We start from the raw sequence: 9,057 nt of genomic DNA on the forward strand, positions 1-9,057 counted from the left end.
CCGAACCCAATCACGCGCGCCCTTCTCAAGATGCCCAATTACGAAAGCAACTCGCGATTCCTCATCAGGGAACTCATCAAACTGCACATTCAGGGCATATTGCATCTCTGTCCTAAAGGCATGATAGTCCTTGGGGTCCCCCCCAAACTTCTGCACCAATCCTGGTACCTTTCTGGGGAACTGAGTGGTTCTCCCCTTCTTGTCAGCATCCTGCGCCCTCCTCTCCTCCAGCCTCGCCGTCTGCAGCGCAAGTTGGACTTCCAATGCTCGGTATCTTTCCTCCAAGCTTGGATCCGCTCCTCCGGCTCCGGCTCCTGCTGGGTCGCTCATGATGCTTTCTCCTGCACAGGCAGCGTACAAAGACTGTCGGACTGCTATCAGGGGGTTGATTAGCTGCTTGTGCTTAAAAGTGTGCCCCTTCAGAGTTTGTGCGGCTCCACAAGCCTCTGTGTGTGACAGAGCTCATCAGACATGTCTGCTCTAGTCACTGGTGGAGTCCGACAGTGGCTGTTTGCGGAAACGCCTCCAACAAAGAAGTTCCTTAACGGAAACACGTCTCCTGGACTCACGACGTGACAGCTTCCGACGAAGCATGGGTCTCCCTGCAGTTGCTTCTGACACCTCCCCACTATTTTCGCTAGAAGTGTCTCTCACCCCTTTCTCTCCCCTGCTTCCTGCCTGCGTTGCTGCGTCTCTCTCAGTATTACTGAGATTCCCCTCCAGAGACCCCGTGCTCCCCCTGCTGGTCCCTGCTTTGGCTGTTGAGTCTCTCCCAGTCTCTGGGAGCCCTACCACCTCCTTTCCCTCTGATGTCAGTTCCCTGACATGTCAGGTAGTTGTTTATCTCTTTGACATCTGATGGGAGGGCGTTCCACAGGGCGGGCACCACTACCGAGAAGGCACTCTGCCTGGTTCCCTGTAGCTTTGCTTCTTGCAATGAGGGAACTGCCAGAAGGCCCTCGGTGCTGGACCTCAGTGTCTGGGCAGAACGATGGGGGTGGAGACGCTCCTTCAGGTATACTGGACCAAGGCCATTTAGGGCTTTAAAGGTCAATACCAACACTTTGAATTGTGCTCGGAAACGTACTGGGAGCCAACGTAGGTCTTTCAAGACTGGTGTTATGTGGTCTCGGGGCCGCCCCCAGTCACCAGTCTAGCTGCCGCATTCTGGATTAGTTGTAGTTTCTGGGTCACCTTCAAAGGTAGCCCCATGTAGAGCACATTGCAGTAGTCCAAGCGGGAGATAACTAGAGCATGCACCACTGTGGCGAGTGGTGTGATGTACATGCTTACCCCCAATTGTGCTGATGCCACTACTTCTGAACATCAGTTTAGCTTTATGCCAACTCAGTTTTTTAATGTGGCAGCACCTAAACTTTGGAACTCCTTGCCTATTGATATCAGGCAGGTGTCAGCACTGTACTCCTTTTGGCACCTGCTGAAAACACTTTTGTTTAGACAATGATACTCAACATTGTTTATATTTTGGAGCTCAAAAATAAAAGTTGGCATATCCCATTCACTCCCGTCTAATGGCATTACACCTCTCCTGTTTCCAGCCTTTATATCTTGAAGTTCATTTTTCAGATTTAGGTGAGAGCCACTTAGCTTTATGACCAGGTTGATTTCTTTCTGATTTGTGCAATGCGGGTTTCTGGTCTCTTGTATCTGCTTCCCAACATGCTTCCAGTTAGTCTGAAATACTGGAATAAGAAACGAAAAGAGATGTTAATATACAGTCCTTCATTTACTCTGAAACCTAAATGTTTATAGGTATATAAATCTGAAGTGTCGTGCTGGATGCTTCATGAATTGTAAATGTAGACACGGCAGCTAAGGGGACACGGTGCCTTGCTTTATAGAGCTGGCAGTGACTAACAAGATGTTAGGTATAAACCTGATTAGGGTATTTTACAATAAAGCAGTATTGTATTTTAAAATGAGAGTATGTCCCCCACATTCAAAATCCCTGTCTTAAATAACACCCAATAAAGAACTGAAAGGAAGGACAGAACCTAACTGAACACAAAGCTTATAAATCCAATTGGCCTATGTGTTTACGTTCTCCTATCTATCAATAGGAGCTTGCCGATCGAAAGGTCGGCGGTTCGAATCCCCGCGGCGGGGTGCGCTCCCGCTGCTCGGTCCCAGCGCCTGCCCACCTAGCAGTTCGAAAGCACCCCCGGGGGCAAGTAGATAAATAGGTACCGCTTACCAGCGGGAAGGTAAACGGCGTTCCGTGTGCGGCTCTGGCTCGCCAGAGCAGCGTTGTCACGCTGGCCACGTGACCCGGAAGTGTCTGCGGACAGCGCTGGCCCCCGGCCAATAGATGTGAGATGGGCGCACAAACCCCAGAGTCTGTCAAGACTGGCCCGTTCGGGCAGGGGTACCTTTACCTTTACCTTTACCTATCTATCAAGTAGTAACTATAAAAAGGCAAGCTAGACATAGTGTGGTGTTTATTCCTTTTTTTAAAAAAAAAATGTATGTTTTAAAGCAGCACAATCCAAAGCAAGGATCACCTACCTCAGGCATAGGCAAACCCGGCCCGCCAGACGTTTTGGGACTACAACTCCCATCATCCCTGACCACTGATCCTGTTAGCTAGGGATGATGGGAGTTGTAGTCCCAAAACATCTGGAGGGCCGAGTTTGCCTATGCCTGACCTACCTCCACCAGAACCTGCTCATATGTAAAGATCATCATCAGAGGCAAGGATGTAACTAAGCAATTAAAAGATGCAGCCCTGTGGGCCCACATGTCACAAATGTACATACACTATGCATAGGCAAACTTATATGTACTGTTCGTTTCCATCACTCTCACAGCCCGGATGGCCCGTCCCATTTCACTACCTGAGGCAAAATGGGAATGTGCCACTTCCTGTTCCCCCTGATGCCAGATAAAAATGATTTTTAGAAAGAGGGAAGTATAGAGATTCTGATTAGAGATTATTCTGAGAACAAATATGGATGACTGCGACAGATCTAACACACGATGATGGGCTTGAGATAATAGGGCTATGGCCTAAGAGGAAAGTGGATCACTTGAATGACACAAAATATTACAAATTGATTGGGGGAGACCCTCTATTTAGAATTGGCATCTTTGTTTTTTTTTAAAAAAGTGTCTTTTTAAAAAAAACACTTCTGTTTCCCCTCAAATGATGATTTGGAGGTGAAAACATCAATATTCCTAATCATTCTTTCATCAAACATTGACATAGCAGCATCAAGGCTTAGGGCCAAACTACACACAACACCAAACTACACACAACACCACACCCATGATTTCTTGTGCAAAAATGTACTGGACTTTTCTCTAATTGAGCACACTGAAATCTCATTGAAAGACAATTTCTTTTAGTTGACAGCTTCTCTCTGAAAACTCCCTTGAACTTGCAATAATGCAGGTACTAAATCAAACAGGGGTTCTACTTGGAAGGAGAACCATGAAAAACGGGTACAGAACATGTGACAATGAGGTAAAGTTGCATCTACAGGAGTCCTTGCAACTGAATTAAAACTGGAACACTGAACTGGAAATTGAGGCAGAAATATGCAGCTGTCCCTTATGGGGATTGAACCTGCGACCTTGGCATTATCAGCACCACAGTCTACCAACTGAGCTATAGCCCTGCACTTTAATCCCTGCTGAGACTTTGAAATCCAGGCTGATTAAGTCGCAGTAGCAGTAACTAGCTCAGGTACTGGAATTTTATTGTAAACTGCTTTGGGAGTGGATCTTAGCTAAAAAGTGTGGTACAAATAAAATGAAATCATTTCCTCGTGGCTTCTGGATGCCAGGTGAAAGAAGAAGTACTGTATCTTCCATCTCTAAATTGTGATGAACAGAGTGGCTGGGGAAACTCACCCAGATGGGCAGGGTATAAATAATAATTATTGCGTGACCAGGCGGTGACAGCCCCAGCCCCCAGGGATCATAAGGAAGGAATAAAGATTCTGACGTTATACGGAATTAAAATTAGGCCACAACTTTATTAAACTTCCAAATGTAGGAAGACCTTGGCCTAGGCCTTGGCCGTGTATCCCTCCCAGCACCCCAGCCGGGGGGGAACTTGGGCTCATCAGGGTAAATGGGATATGAGGGTGCGCTGCGAGACGTAAGTGTAGCAGGCAGCCAAGCCCATATCCCCGCACGCAGGGTAGTTCACTGACGACCTTTCAGTGTATGGCCAGTGACACCCATATATATAAAACCTCTTTAAGAGGGGACCCTGGAATTGCCGCTGCAGGGCAGTGAGTCACCACTTCACGCGCCACGCGCCCCAATATATAGGGAAGAAAAGACTAAAGGATTCCACCCAAGGCCATAACCACCAAAGTTGTGACAAATTGCTACGCAGAAGACAAAACCTGCCAATGCAGGAACATTTCTTCCCGGTCCTTCAATAGCAACCAAAGACTGTATCAGCGCCCGTTAAACAGGAAGAAAAAGTTAACCTGCAAACAAGAAACATTAAACAAAGGGAGGGTAGGGAGGGTGAATCTCCAGAGCCGACTGCCTGGCTATTGTCAGCTCCACCCCCTATTTATAAGTGGGGCTGGCCCCACCTCCCAGCAAGAAACTTGATTACTGAGGCTGGGCGTGAACCTCCAAAAACTAACACTGAGAGGCAAGCCAGCCCCTGTTTGCCAGTAAGCTCCCTTACTGGTGCTAAAATTCTTAATGGTAAATTGAGCTAACATTCATTTTCCCCTCTCTATGCTTAATTGCTTCAGCTTACCTCTTCTTCATCTTCTTCTTTTTAAATAAATTCTTTGGAGACAAATTGTGTCACTATGGTACAGCACCGCATTCAAGCTAGCTCTATAAAAACAGCCTCAAACGTACCATTTTTGTCTGAGACAAGATGATTTTTCTCCTGTCAGTCACAGACCTTGAGAGGAGCTGTAAAAATAACCACAGTGGCTTTTAGCCAATAGACTTCTTTGACAGCATCACAAAAATGCTTCCAGCTCAGTAGTTTCATATCTACTGATACAAACACTTGTGCTGGCCCAAATGCTGAAATCTGGATTAGTGGTCCTCTATCATTTGGCCTCACAGAATTGTTTGGTGTCTGACAGAGCCTGACTAGAGTGAGACGTGAGGGAAGGAAGGAAGGAATATCTCTAAATGTATGTGATACATTAAGAAGTGTTGGTTTTTCTTCCAGGATTAGAAGTGAAACTGTGGAGCTGGACTCTCCTTGCCTCCTTGTACAGAGAGAAAGGGGCCTCAGGAGTGCTTGCCCCCTTACTACATCCCTGGGAGGAATGGCACTAACAATCAGGGGTTTTCCAGACAACCTGCTCATTAAGCATTGCTCCTGATTGGCTGGCACAGAGCTGACACGATGGTTAGATCATGCCCAGCCTTTACTTAGCATTCATTTTTAGTTTTTTATGGGGTGGCTATATGACATTGAATATTCATCCTGCATCCAACCTGATTTGCTTGCAGGCTGTTTACACATCTCTGCATTAATCATTCATTAATATCACATTTTTCAATCCATTCCCCCATCACTTAACAAATCACAAAAAGTCTGTTGTTTTTTCAGTGGATTCATTTTGCTAGGGCTACAGTGCTTTAAGCCACTTTAAACATACAGACTTAATGCATGCAACTCTCAGTGGCCTTTCATACCCTCACCAATTCACCTAGCAGCCAAGATCAGGTGGGTTGTCAGAAAGAGAATCTATGCCAGAATGGCATGCCATAGGGCTCTAGGTGAATGGTGGAGTCAAACACCCGAAGTCATTACACTAGGGTTTCTAGGAAAATCTTTATATGACAGCATCAAAATTATATTACTTATCACTGCTTATACGTAGATTAGAATACATGACAGGATAAAGTTAGCCATCAAATACCAAAAATAAACTGTTGGGTGTACTGGTAGCTGGATGGATTGGTGTCATGCAATACAACACTTCTACCAGCTGGAGATACTTGCCTGAGTGCTACCAGTATCCTCATGTCCTGATACTGTCATCAATATAACAAAGAGAGAGAAAGAATTATCCAGCAGTTCCTTTCAAGGGTTGCATTTACAGTGCTTATCCCATAAGCATTAGTGGTATTATGCAGACTTAAGTGATATTTCCCAACTAAAACTGATTGGCTAATCATATTGGATGGGATGCCACTGTCCTGCCTTTCCACTGCAACTCTTCGGATGCTCACACACATTAAAAAACATACACACAGCTGTTCTTGAAGTTCAGGCGACTCTCTAAAGCAGAATTTAACATGGCATGAAGGCTGCCAGGAAACGCAGTTAGCAAAATCTGAAATAGTTCTGGATTGACATTTTTCAATTGGCACAGAGAAGAGTGTTAATGCAGGAAACAACCCACCCACGTATATTCAAATACTTGAAATGCAAATAGCTATCTTAGTAAAAATAGCTTCCTACTTCCAAAATTACATTTTCTATTTATGGTCAATGAAAATTATTGTACCATGCAATTATGAGTTAGTGTGGGTGCGTAACTCCTATGCTCATTTCCCCTAATAGCTTAACATTTCAATATTCTAGGGGAAAGAAATTGTGTGAGTACTTTCATGATAGTCACTGCCTACTAAACTGGAATAAAAATTCTGTAAATTTCCTAAAATCTTTATGACGTTCCAAGTGAACCTTGCAAATATGATTTTAATGGACAAATCTCAGCAACCTAATCCTTAGATATCTGTTCCATCCTCTGTGAGCCAAGCTAAAGAGTATCTTAAATATGTCTTTGCATTTGTGTGTATGTGGTTTTTGAAGGAAAAGCAGCTAGGGGGTGGGGCTACAATCTGGATTGTTTCTCCTGGTCCCATTGTCACGATGAAAATACCCCTTCAGAGCGACTATTTGCCCCAGCCACTTTTGGTGTCAGTTGGTGGAGAATCTTAGTCAGGACCACAGTGCAGGGGAATTAAACACCCCTCCATCTACTCAATGTTCCTAATCTAGATCAGGTTCCCAAACCAATTTCATTTTAAACACAAATATGGGTGTGCAAGGAGACATTTAATGATGCCACTTACAGATGCAAAATAGAAAAGTTATATAGCCAGAATGCTCTATAAACATTTTGTAAAGTTATAATAGTACTCGTTTGATGGTAATTCGATCACTCATATTTACAGATACAACACTATAGCAGTATCCTTACACTAGAGGAAGCTACGACAAATGGTACACTGTTAGCAAAAGGGTGTGGAGTGAGGTATATCACAGAAGCCTATGATCTCCCAGGACTCATTTTTTCCCCTTTGAGATGGTGTTATGTTGTGGTTACAGAAGACATAGCGTAAAACATTCCAAATAAAGTCAGTGGACAGCCCTAGAACATAGATTTTCCACTTCTTAGCCCTCCAGTCCCACAGCCAGTCATAGATAAAAGCCCTACCAAGATAACACAGATAAACAGTCAGCCCTACCATTAGGCAAGGAGGCAGTTGCCTCAGAATGCAGATGCTGTGGTAGGGATAAGAAGTGATGGAGAGGTGTTGGAGAACAGAGCTGTGGGTGCCAATCAGCCTACCATCCAGTGCACCTCCTAAAAAAGCCCGCTGTCCCTAGGTGCAGTGCATGGCATCATCCTCTTGGCAGCATCAAAGCAAAATTCAACTGTCAATCTAGTTTGCTTCTGTATGTGGAATAAGGGGAGGGCATCCTCTTGCCCTTTGCCTCAGGCAACCAAATGTCTTTAGCTGCCCCTTCAAATAAAATATATCAAGATGTGCAACCTGAAGTTTCATCCTTATGTCTTTAGACCTATAAGCACACAAAGGAGAACTTTGGCAAGAAATAACTTTGCACAAACTGAACACTATGCACAGAAACTGAACATCCACGGGGGGGGGGGGGGAGAGGCAGCACAGTGTTCCAATAGCTTAGTATTCCCATTGCAGTTTCCCAAACTTGTAATTTTGATTTATAAGCAGGATTGTACTTCTAGTACCTTAAGCTTTTGTATTGTTGTTATAGCCATCAGTTTAGAGTTGGGAATGCCACTTATAACTCATTATTATTTGGCCAAAAATATGTTGTTTATCTAACAAGTAAATACAGTGGTACCTCAGGTTAAGTACTTAATTCGTTCCAGAGGTCCGTTCTTAACCTGAAATTGTTCTTAACCTGAAGCACCACTTTAGCTAATGGGGCCTCCTGCTGCCGCCGCACCGCCGGAGCACGATTTCTGTTCTCATCCTGAAGCAAAGTTCTTAACCTGAAGCACTATTTCTGGGTTAGTGAAGTCTGTAACCTGAAGCGTATGTAACCTGAGGTACCACTGTAATATGTAACATTACAACAGGCCACCGTCAAAATGCCATATTGTCTTCCTCCCTCCCATCTGAATTCACAATTTATAATGCTAGCCAGGAAACCTACAATGGTCATACCAATTGCATTTTTTTCTGCATATTATTTGCAGGTGGATCTCTTACTTCAAACATTGAAGGTTTGAGGGCAGAGAAGGGAGGAGTTCCTTCAAAATTATGGAATTCGTGGCCTTATCTCACACTATAGGTCTACATTCTGGATCGTATGCAATGCTGCAGTTTCACTCATGGAACAGATTTTTGCTTTTCCCACAGAACCTCCTCCTCTTCTCTTTCCTGTAGCCACCCCTAAGGGATGTTAGCATCCACAACGCGTATTGAAAGAGCTGTAGAACTCTAGAATGTCATATACTCTGTGGCAGTTATTTCAGTTGGGACAGTTATGGCAGTTAGTAGGACAGTTTTAACAGAGCAGCAGGTATGTTGTGTTGTGCTGCTGCCTCAGTGTCAGTCAGTCTGTAAATGTTAGTCAGCCTTCGATACAAATCTATGTAAGATGTTTTAGCAACTTAAGAAACATCCACCTGCATTGTATATTTTAATCTGCAAGTACAAATACACTAAGTAAAATTTATATGTTACTTAAACTTTAACAGAGAGTGTCTTGTGTAGGTGTTTTTTTTGGGGGGGGACTAATTAAAGGCTGATTCCACATACAGCCATACCTCAGAAGTCAAACGGAATCCATTCTGGAAGTCCATTCAAGTTCCAAAA

General features: G+C 44.2%; 1 long non-coding RNA gene across 1 annotated transcript; it reads right to left on the bottom strand.

The window, feature by feature from the left end:
* Nucleotides 1-993: 993 nt before the first annotated feature.
* On the bottom strand, nucleotides 994-8,238 carry LOC309530746. Its single transcript, XR_014218868.1, has 3 exons — nucleotides 5,963-8,238; nucleotides 4,748-4,911; nucleotides 994-1,703 (listed from the first exon to the last, which is right to left on the bottom strand). It is a non-coding gene; the product is annotated as an uncharacterized lncRNA (long non-coding RNA).
* Between the last annotated feature and the right edge of the window lie 819 nt (nucleotides 8,239-9,057).

Source organism: Podarcis vaucheri (assembly GCF_965113315.1).
Source record: "Podarcis vaucheri genome assembly, chromosome: 4".
Taxonomy (NCBI): domain Eukaryota; kingdom Metazoa; phylum Chordata; class Lepidosauria; order Squamata; family Lacertidae; genus Podarcis; species Podarcis vaucheri.